General features: G+C 41.7%; 1 non-coding gene across 1 annotated transcript; it reads left to right on the top strand.

Annotated features, from left to right (window-relative positions):
- Positions 1-6,825: 6,825 nt before the first annotated feature.
- Positions 6,826-6,932, top strand: LOC114008243 (U6 spliceosomal RNA). Its single transcript, XR_003549792.1, has one exon. It is a non-coding gene; the product is annotated as a U6 spliceosomal RNA (small nuclear RNA).
- Positions 6,933-8,785: the final 1,853 nt, after the last annotated feature.

Genomic DNA, 8,785 nt, shown 5'->3' with positions numbered 1-8,785 from the left:
ATCCTCACCCACAGTTGTCTGACATTTTGATTATAACTATCCTAGTGGGCATGCCTGGTGCTTTAAATTTTGGTTTTTGAGGTATAATTCACATTGTGTAGATTCACCTTTTTTTTTTAGTTTGTTTTTGTTTTCGTTTTTGCCATAGGCTTGTACACAAGCCAGACACAGAGGCAATGAGAGGGGAAGCGAGAAATCACCTCCCAGAGGGGATGGCCACACCACAATCTCCATTTTCCTCCTGGGATTTTGGGCATGTGAGCATACGTGCCCAGCATGAGTTTCAAGACACCAGGTCCAGGACTCAAACTGCAGTCAGCCATATGGGAATCTAGCACCTTAACCACTATATCACCTGCTGGCCTATGGATTCGCTATTTTAAAATGTCCAGTTTGGTAGTTTCTTAGTATAGGCACTGTGTCATGCAGTGCCATCTAACTGGAACTTGTCATCAGCTCAGAGCCAAACTCCATGCAGTTTAACACTCACTCTTCGCTCCCCCACCTCTCACCCCTCGTTGCCACTAATCTTTGTCTCTATGGACTTGTCGTTTCCGGAGGTTTCACATGTAAGGGATTCTATAATAAGTGCCCTTTGGGAACCAGCAGTTAGCGTAATGGCTATGTCGCTGGACTCCTACGTAGTCGACCATGGTTCACGTCTTGGACCCGGTGGCTTAAAACTCACGCCGGGTGCCTGTGCGTGCATGCCCAAGATCCCGAGAGGAGAATGGAGGAGAAGGGATTGCAGTGTGACCATCCCCCTGGAGGGTGATTTCCCACTTTCTGTCTCTCTCTCTGTCTGTCTGGCGAGTGCATGCGCCCTATAGCGAAAACCTCTCCAAAAAAAAAAATAAATAAATGAGTACCCTTTTGTGACTGGCGTCTTTTACGTAGTGTAATGTTTTCAGGATTTACCTCCATTGCTCCATTGTAGCATGTACCAGCACTTCATTCCTCTATTTCTGGAAAATATCTATTTGGGCCTAGCACTTTTAACACACTTGTCCTCTTTTCCTTGTCCTTTCCTGCCCAAACAACTGTGCAGTGACCTGAGGACACTTTCTCGTGGTTGCATCAAATCATATTTTGCAGAGCTAGGGTCACATTATTTAGTCGAGGCTTCAATAATGAGTTTTGACTTTTTTTTTAAAAAAATAGCCCGCTTATTTTAACTATGTTACAGATGTGATTCATTGCATAGGTGACTTTGCAAAGTTGGGAATATAATTTTACTTATTGTAGGGTTTTGTTGTGTGTGTGTGTTTTTAAGAAATAAAAGGAAGTAATTGACATTGTTAGCTAAGAAATCTGTTCATTTTTTTTGGCGAGGTTTTTGCTATAGGACGCATCAGGTTTGTTTTGATAAAGAACTCAGAACAGGGGTATCTTGTGGCCTAGTGGTTAAGGAAGTTGGATGCCACATGGTTGACCACCTCTAATTCTGGCTCTAGTGGCTTGAAAAACACTCTGGGCATGTATGTTTGTGTGCCCCAAATCCCAACAAGATGGAGAAATGGAGGAGAAGGAATTGTGGAATGACCACACCCCGTTGGAGGGTCCTTTCTTTCTCTCTTCGATGAGCACATGTGTACTCTGGCAATTAATTTTAAAAAAAAGAAAAGGAACTCAAGACAACTTGTAGAACACCTGGGTCTCTTCCATCTTTAAGTACTTGCTACTTGTTAAAGTAAAAAGTTTAACAGGTAAGGTTATCACAATGTGGTCACTAGGAGACCATTGTCATATTGTGTGAAAAGTATCAATTAGTCAGGAGAGAAAGAGGGCATGAGCTCATTTCATTGTGTAAAGTAAATCACCCAGCAAGAGGCATGGTGGTTAAGGCACTGGACTCCCACAAGACTGACTGCAGTTCGAGTCCCAGACCTGGCAGCTTGAAGATTACACTGGGCAAGTGTGCATGTGTGCTTAAAATCCCTAGAAGAGAATGTAGGAGAAAGGATTTCGGTGTAGCCATCTCCCCAACACCCCTAGTCAGGGGTGTGCGTGTGTGTGTGTGTGTGTGTGTGTGCGCACGCTTTTTCACTTTCTGTCTCTCTGTTTCTCTCTGGTGAGCATGCATACCCTATGCTAAAAACCTAAAAAATAATAATAATAAAGTAAATTTCTGAAGATGCTAGGGTATATTTCTTTTTTTTTCATCCAGTAAATATTATATTTAAGTTACCCATGTCTCAAATGTGATAACAATAAAATGGATAGCAACTTGGTTTCTTCTGGCTGACTTTAGTTTTGCTGAAAATTATAATTCTCATCCATTATTTAGACATAAAACAACCCAGGAAGGCCCTTTTACACCAAGCACTTAGCCCAGTGCCTGATATGTAATTGCTTGATAAATGTTAAATGAATGCCAATCATAAAACTTATCAGACACATAGAAAGTGATTGGGTGGTTTTAGGAGCACCTGTGAATCACCTTTCTTATCTGCCACAGAAAATAAGGAGACATTTATTCAATGTGGCATTGAAAATAAGGACATTAAAGTCTAAAACTGGGACTGCCTTTAAAAATTAAAACATCAATTTTAATCAGGGTGAGGCTTGATACGGTTTCTGAGACTGTGGTAGGTGCTATGAAAAAAGAAAAGGGCATTCATACTTACTTTGAAAGGTTCACGCTTTAAAGTAAAGGTAGATCGAATGTGTCACATTCTCTAAAACACTTAAGAGAAACTAAATCTTTGATGCAGCTAATGTTTCTAATAGATTACTTGATTAAAGATCATTTTCTAAGGGCTACCAGGTGATGTGGGGATTAAGGTGTTGGACTCCCACATGGGCAACCATGGTTCAAGTCCTGGACCTGGCAGCTTGCTTTCTTGCTTTCCCTGCCTCTCTGTCTCTGTCTCTCTCTGGTCAACCTAAAAAATAATACTAAATACATAAAATAAAATAAATATATTTTTAAAAAGATCAAGATGTTTCCTTAAACTCTTACACATGGGTTTTTCACTGTTGCAATAGAATTATTACATTATTTTTTGATGAAGACAAATTGAAGAATTGGTAGGAATTGGACTTGACACTCTTTAAGACTTTTAAACTAGAGCTGTTACGGTGGTTTGATGTTCCACTTTCTAGTAGAACTTCTCTGCCTCTGTCTTGGACATACCAGTGACTCAACCTATTCTCAGCCTGTTAGAGCTGCATAATGGTCTCCCAGAGAATTCACACCCGAGTTTAGTGTGCACAGTGAGGTCCAGGTGTGGAAGAGACAAGTAACAGATTACAGGTTGACTCCAACATGGAAACAAAAGCTTAGTAGCAGTGTCTGGGATATCTTGTATTGTATCAAATAGAAAAATATTTCTTAGGCTGTCTATGATGAAAGACCCTTTATTTGTTTTTAAATTTTCTTTTCTTTTCTTTTTATTTTCTCTTTTTTTTTTTTTTTTTGAGAGGTTTTTGTATAGGGTGCGTGTACTTGCCAGAAAGACAGAGAGAGACAGAGAGACAGAAAGTGAGAAATCACCCCCAGGGAGGATGTCCATGCTGCAATCCCTTCTCCTCCATTCTCCTCCCGGGATCTTGGGCATACACGCACTCGTGCCCAGCGTGAGTTTAAGTGACCGGGTCTGGGACTCAAACAATGATCGACTACATGAGAGTCCAGCGACATAGCCATTATACCAACTGCTGGTCCCTTATTTTTAAATGTTCAATTCATCATGAACCAATGTTAGGATCTACCGTACCAGACGATATGCAGCTCATGGCAAGCTCTGTGGTCATTTAATGGGTCTTTATCAATACCACGAGTCCACTGATCATGTGAATGGGGTTTATAAAAATATTAAGTTGTGGGCCAGCCAAATGGCATGGTGGTTAAGGCAGCTGGATCCCACATGGCCAACTCCACCATTTGAATCCTGAACCCAGTGGCTTGAAAAGCACTCTAGGCATGTGTGCATGAATGCCCCCGCACAAAACAAGAGGAGAGTAGAAGAGAAGAACTTGTGGCACAGCCATCCCTTCTGGGGCGTGATTTCTCATTCTCTGTTTCTCTGTGTCTCTCCAATGAGCACATACATTGCATAGAAAAAAAAAAATAAAGTTGGTATAAATATCCCTAAACACTTAGTCTCACTTTCTGTAATTATTTGTATCTCAAACTGGTGACAGTTTGTGGGTCAGCACCAGTCTACGGATCATGCTTTCTGAGCGTTGGTAAGATGACTGTCCCAGTCTCTGGTCCAACTAGAACGTGACTTAAGGCCTCTGACCATTCTGCCTTGCGGTATCTCTGGGGTTGATTCTCCGATTACCTGGCTTTTATTTTATACTGCAGGAAGACTATTTACATGTTAAAATAGATTATGTGGTATTTTTCTATATTTGTATTCTATACTCAGCAAATTATATTGCTCTGAATTTATATTTATTTATGTATTTATGTATCTATTCAGTGTTTACAACATCATTTGGTTATTATTTATTCTTGTGTCAGTTTATTTATTTTTTTCTTTTTTAAGGTTTTTGCCATAGGACACATGTGCTCACTAGAGAGAGCGAGCGACACATGTGCTCACTAGAGAGAGCGAGCGAGCGAGAGAGAGAGAATAAGAGGGAAAGTGAGAAATCACCCCCCAGCGGGGATGGCCACACTCCAATCCCTTCTCTATTCTCTCAGGATTTGGGGCATGTACATCTGCCTGGTGAGATTTCAAGCTACCAGGTTCAAGACTTGAACTGCAGTTGCCCATATGGGAGTCCAGCACCTAAACCACCACACCACTTGTTGGCCCCACTAACTTTATATTTAATACAAATTGACTATTACATGATGAGATGACATTAGCCTCTCTCTTTCTTGTTTTTTATTTTTTATTTTTTTGAGAGGTTTTTGCTATAGGGCGAGTGTGCTCTCCAGAAAGACAGAAAGAAAGAGAAATCACCCCCTGCCAGGGGAAATGGCCATTCTTAAATCCCTTCTCGTCCATTCTCCTCTCGGGATCTTGGGTATGCACGCACACGTGACCGGCGTGAGTTTAAGCCACCAGATCCGGCACTCGGACTGCGTTTGACTACATGGGAGTTCAGCAACGTAGCCATTATGCCATCTGCTGGTCCCGACATTAGTCTCTCTAAGCATGAGAACATAATGGCTGGGGTAGAGACAGGTACGCTTGTGTTGCATTCACAGCCGGAGTTCCTTTAACCTTCACGTAAGGATAAGACGATCACAGCGATGCCAGTTCAAGCGGCTGCTACACAGTTCACTCTCATAAGAGTGTAAATATTGGAATTCTTAAATACTAATTAAATGCTAACTAACACTAATTAATACTAAACTAATTGAGCATTAGTTTCTAGACCAGCTGTGATTTCAGTCTTGCCATAGTCACAAAGCCCAGCATGCGAACAGCAGCACCCAGCACCTCTGCTGTGGCTGGGTCTCCTTCGCCTTGAAGAATGACCTTGCAGGGCACAGAAATCTAGGCCGGTAGTTCTTTCCTCTCAATATTTTAAATGTCTCACTCTACCCTACTTACTTGCATGCTTTCTAAACAAAGGTCAGATGTAATTCGTATCCTTGTTCCCCTACTGATAAGATGTTTTTTCCTGTCTTCTTTCAGAATTTTTTCTTTCTTTGATTTTCCATAGTTTGAATATGATAGGCCTAGATGTAGTTTTGGGACATGTATCCTACTTGGAGTTCTCTGAGCTTTCTGAATCTGTGGTTTGGTGTCTAACATTGATTTGGAGAACTTTGTAGCCATTATTGATTCGAATATTTCTTTTTTTCTTTTTCGCTCTTCTTCTAGTATTTCTAGTATGAATATGTTACCCCATTTATGGCTGGGCCCACTTCTTGGATATTCTGCTCCCTTTTCCCAATTGTTTGTTTGGATATTCTGCTCCCTTCTTCCTTTGCTTTTTGTTTTGAATGTTTCTGCTGGTATACCCTCAAGCTCAGAGATTTTTTTTTTTTTAAGAATTATTTATTTAATTTTTAAAGCATTATTATTTCTTTCCTTTTTTTTTTTTTTTTTGAGAGTTTTTTTTGCTATAGGGATAGGGTGTGTGCACTCGCCAGAAAGACAGAGAGATAGAAAGCGAGAAATCACCCCCTGGGGGGATGGCCATACCACAAACCTTTCTCCTCCATTCTCCTCTCGGGATCTTGGGCACACTTGCACATATACTCAGCATGAGTTTAAGCCACCAGGTCTGGGACATAGCCATTACGCCAACTGCTGGTCTCCATTCTTTCTTTTTCTAAAAAAATTTAATCAGAGAGAAAGAGCCAGAGCGAGGGGGGAAATATGAAAACAAGCTACCAGGTCCGAGACTTGAACCACAATCGACCATGTGGGAGTCCAGCGCCTTAACCACTGTGCCACCTTTTGGCCCCTGTGTTACAATATTTCTCATCTCCAGCATTTCTTTGTGATTTTCTACTTAGAATTACCATCTCTCTGTTTATATTTCTTATGGCAACATCCCTGCCATCTCAGAGTCTGGTTCTGATGCTTGCTCTGTCTCCTCGCACTGTGATTTTTGCCATTTCGTAGGTCTTGTACTTTTTCGTTGGAAGGTGGACATATGTACTGGGTAAAAGGAACTGCAGTTACTAGGCCAGTAGCAAGTTGTGGGGGGAAAGAGTATTCTATAGTTCTATGATGAGGTAAGCCTGTGTCCCTGGACTGTGGACTTCACAAGTGCTTCTCGGCCTTTTTCCACCCTTTGTAGGTGGGACAGGATGGCTAGAGGGGCAGAAGTTGAGTATTTCCCTGCCCATTGGAAAGCTAGAGGGGGCTGAAGAGGGGAATGTCCCCTCTGATAAAACCCCAGCAGGTTGTACTCACTTAGGCAGCACATATACTAAAATTGGAACGATACCGAGAAGATTAGCATGGCCCCTGCACAAGGATGACACGCAACTTCGTGAAGCGGTCCATATATAACAAAACAAAACAAACAAACAAAAACAAAAACAAAAACAAAACACAACAGGTTAGGCTCTGGTAAAATAGTTTCTACTGTGGGCAAGGCTTGTTAAGAAGAGCACAATCCTCTGTGTGTCTTAGAATGATTACTTTCCCCCTGCCCCCGCCAGAATTACAGGCGATTTTCCTCTGATCTTTACTGTGAAAACCTGGTCTTGCCCTATGAGGTAAAACTCACAAAACCTGGAGACCCCATAAAGAGCCCTCCTGGAGTTTGCCACTCAGAGCTGTCCACACCAAGCCCGAGCCGAGCCTTGGCTCCTTAAGGTGTCTGCCTAGGTAAGTGGTGGTTCTCTGTAACCACCTGTCTCCAACTTCCGAGCCAGAGATTTGTCCTGTGACTTCGGTTTCCTACTGGCTCTAAACAGGGTTGTTGATGTCTGTTTGTTCAGCTCGTTATTGTTGGGATGACTTTCTAGCTCCTCACATGCTGGAGCAGAAGGCTGACTCATTTCTCTTTTTATAGAATGTTGATTTAAGGCTACTTTGTGGCCTGCCGTAGAATGTAGTGAAAATGCCCATGTGATATTTACTGGTTTATGTTATATGCCCTCCCATTTTTCATCTTTTCTGGCTAGAGTGACTTAACTGTTAACAGTTTAATTCTTTGTGGCCTTTCTTCAACTCCATTCTATCTTGGAGGGCTAACAACCAGTACTACCCGCGTGTGCCAGTTAGGTCAGCATTTTCAATGAGGATGTACGGTTTGTACTCTAGTTCCTCACATCCTGCCTGCAAATCCCGCTTCGTTAACTGAATTGGTGCAGTCACACATCAGGGAGATGGCGTCAGGAATCTGTTTACAGAGTTACGGTGATGACTCAGTGCCGTATTTACTGCGTTAGTGTTCTTCAGACCTGTTACCTTACATCAGTCCAAACGGAAGCTCACCTGTGCATTGTGGCCCTTTCACATTACCAAGACGAAGAGCTTTCTGTCTTGGCTTCCTATTTGAATTACTGACTCTGTTTCTATTTGATTGCTCTGGGTGGGCCCTATTATCTGTAGTTCTAAAAGTTCCCCAGTGCTTCTACTGTGTAATTGGGGTTGCAACCCACTGGTCTATAGGAAAGGCCAGCAGACTGTTTCTGTGGGGAACCAGGCAGTGCTTCAGGCTTGGAAGCTCATACGGTCTTCATTGCAACTATTAGGCCTGACCATGTAGCATGAAAGCAGCTATAGGCAAATGGGCAGGACTGTTTTCCAATGAGATTTCCATACGCTGACATTCGAATTTATATCATTTTCAAGTGTCATAAAATATTCCATTTTTTTTTCAACTATTTTAAAATGAAAATTGTTTTTGTCTTTCTGGATGTACAAAAACAGGTTGCGGATGGGATTTGGCCTAGTTTGGCAACCCCTGGTTTACAGTCTACCTGTTTCACTGCTTCAGTTTGGTTTCATAAGATAAAGCGTTTCTTTTCCCAGATGATTGGTAACAGTGTAAATGACTCTTAGAATTGAGTACTTAATTTTAAAAAGTCTTATCAGCACATTTTAAAACATGGCAAATACATTTCCTTAGTAGCCTTCAAAATTACAGCAGTATGGAATGCTTCTGTCTACACAAAGCAAGACTGGCTTGTGGCTTTAAACAGTAAGAAAGGGGAACCAGCAGGTGGGGACCAGCTGGTGGTATGGGGGTTAAGGCTCTGGACTCCCACATGGTTGACCTTGGTTTAAGTCCTGGACTTGGCAGCTTGCCTCCTCACTTTCTCTCTCTTGCAAGTACACAGGTTTTATAGCAAATTAAAAAATAATAAAAAATTTAGAAGTATGAAAGGTATTCTGCCATTAAAATAGAGAAT

Source organism: Tupaia chinensis, unplaced genomic scaffold, assembly GCF_000334495.1.
Source record: "Tupaia chinensis unplaced genomic scaffold, TupChi_1.0 Scaffold000313_1, whole genome shotgun sequence".
Lineage (NCBI taxonomy): Eukaryota > Metazoa > Chordata > Mammalia > Scandentia > Tupaiidae > Tupaia > Tupaia belangeri.
Note: the sequence above shows the minus strand (reverse complement) of the source record. Positions and strands in the feature narration are given on the sequence as shown.